The sequence below is a fragment of the Xyrauchen texanus genome, chromosome 1 (assembly GCF_025860055.1).
Source record: "Xyrauchen texanus isolate HMW12.3.18 chromosome 1, RBS_HiC_50CHRs, whole genome shotgun sequence".
In the NCBI taxonomy this organism is placed as follows: domain Eukaryota; kingdom Metazoa; phylum Chordata; class Actinopteri; order Cypriniformes; family Catostomidae; genus Xyrauchen; species Xyrauchen texanus.
Window position 1 is genome coordinate 65,297,603 of NC_068276.1, and position 2,818 is coordinate 65,300,420.

Here is a 2,818-nt window from a genome sequence, read left to right on the forward strand (position 1 = left end):
TGTTCACTGTTTAAAATCTTGGAGTTTATTTCACTCAAATGAAACTTTTTTTTTTCTATAGAGAAAATATTTTAAGCTCAATGTTCAAAATGTGTCAAATGTTCAACAGAGCAGAAGAATTGTTGACAAATAAATTTATCCAACACAATAAAAGTTCATTGCAGACCTGCAAACCTGTCCACATTTTGACCTCAAAATACGCAGATACGATTTGTCCCTCTAAACTAAAACCAGGTGACACACCTCCGTGAAGTTGGCACCCCATAAAACGAAATAATCTCCAAAACTATGCCATTGGTTTGTGCAGATTTGTGCCGCAAAAAGGAACGTTTGTGCTGTTTTGGTGTTTGAGATATTGAACATTATTGTTTTGGTTGTGTTACGTCACTCTCCACCCCATGTCGTTCAAATCTCTCCAAACCGGTGTCATTCGTTTGTGCTCGTTAAAACAAACATTGTATTGAGTGACGTCACTCTCCACCCCACCTCATCTAAATCGCCCCAAACCGGTGTCATTCGTTTGTGCTCGGTTTGTGCTGTTTTGTGCCGTTAAAACAAACATTGTATATATTTTCCTTTCGCAGATATAGATCATTCCTGGTATGCGGTGACATTTTGGCTTCATAAGTGTTGGGGAAAAAAGGACATGATTTTCATGTTTTTAGCATTCTACCAAAATATTGACATGTTTAACTATAAGGAATACATATTGGTCAAGCTCAGGGACTCTGAAAATAATAATTATGGGTAGATTGTTCAGACACGTCCATGAAAATATTCCACCCTGTTAGGGACATATACATAGTTATCACAACATGTTAATAATGTAAATGTTAAACAATAATGAGCTTTCCTTGGATAGTATATGTCCCTTATGCCATCTTAGATTTTTTTTTTCTTCTTGAAACAAGCAAAACAATTTTTGATGAAGAGAATATGTCTTGATTATTAAAAACTGGTACTTTTTGTGCCCATCTTTGCAAATAGGATGGTAAATAACAATAAAAATTGGCTCAAAAACACATATATGCTGTTAGTGCTCCTCACCTCACAAAATAAGACAAAAGTATGCCAAACATTTAATGTTGCTGTCAAATTATTATTTAAAATGACTTGTCTAACAGGGTGGAACACCAGTGTTAACAGGTTCAGTGGATGAGCCTTTTGTCATTGTCCTGCATGGTTTGCCATTGCTAATGTGTGGAACTGCACCTATAACATATTGTTTCAAAACAATAAAATAAAATAAAAAATCCAAATTTCCTTTGGGGGAGGGACACAAAAAACACACTATGTGGTTCCTCATCATAATCAATAATGGGGCAAAACAAAACAATTCTCTCTTCAGATGGCTAGAGAAATATTTACAAATTAGAGAAGACAGACATAATAAATTACATTTTTATTTATTTATATTTGATTAAAAATAAAGATGATATAATTCATTTGAATTAACTAGATTAACAAACAAATACAAAATTCATCACAAGAAGGAACAGTAATGGACAGTGATGCCCTTTGTGGTGTTTTGGCTACATCAACTTACTAGATTAACAGACAAAATAAAAAAAAATAATTACAAGGAGGAACAGAGATGCCATTTTTTGTGTGGCGTTGCTACATTTGTTCTTTAAGGTACCTCCATGTTGCTTTATCTACCTGTAAAGACCTTTTATTGAGGGCCTGTGGTTCTTTCATCAGGCACACTATTTGATTGTCAGCATACCAACTGATGTCTTTTCTTGGGCCCGGCCAGAAGAATTTATTAATGCCATTGCGATGCATGCAGTTGACCTCTATGTTGTGATCCTCTTCATTCATGATGATGCCAGGGTAGTGGTCATCATCATATTTTACCATACACCAACTGCCAACATGGTCAATAGTAATGACCGCTGGTCGCCACGAAGTTGTTGGAACCTTTGATTTTAATTTCAATCCCACATCAGCATGAAGATTTGCCTCCTTGAGACTGAAGCATGGACAGTCCATGACTCCCTGCTCTCTTTGGCAGAGACAGGTTATGTCTCTGTACTGGATTTTCCCTGGCAAGGTACTGATCACCTGATGGACCTTCATGGTTCCCTTCACGGCAGTTAAGGGGGGCACCTAAAAAATGAAATAGACAAATGACAAAGACATGAGTTACCATTTTACCATTTGTGTTCACTGTCCAGGGCAAATCCCAATACAATCTCTTAAATCTGCACAATAATAAAATATAAATAACACAACCTGGGAGATATTTTCAGGTGAGAATTACAATGCTTCATTTGTTGTTTATTTATTTTCTCAAGTGACTTTTTTTTTCTCAGGTAAATGTGGAACTCTTTTTATTTGGTTTTCTGAGGTGAGTATACAATAGTCCATATTCTGTTTTCGTAAGTTTGTATTAAATAAATTTATATTGTTTCCTCAGATTTCCTATTGTTTTTGTTTTTTGTCCTACTGTTTTTTTGAGTTTGGTATTTTTTACATTGAACTGAGTAGAATACTTTTCATACTGTTCTTCTCAGTTGAAAATAAAGACAAAAATACCACGATAAAATGACACTTACCAACAGCATTTCCTTCACCTTTTCCTCCACACTGTTCTCAGTGACAAAGAACAGCTCCACAACCGATTCCTGGAGTTTAAGCTTGTTATAGAGCACCTCTGCATCAGGGATGTCCTCTCCTAAGCACACTAGCCTGTCAGCTGACCGCTTCAGGGTCCCCCCAACACCATCTGGCGCCCCTTTGCCATGATTGGCCTCAAAGAAATTCCAATTTACATCAAAGCCTCTTTTGAAGGGCTCAGTGGAAAGAAGAAGGAAGT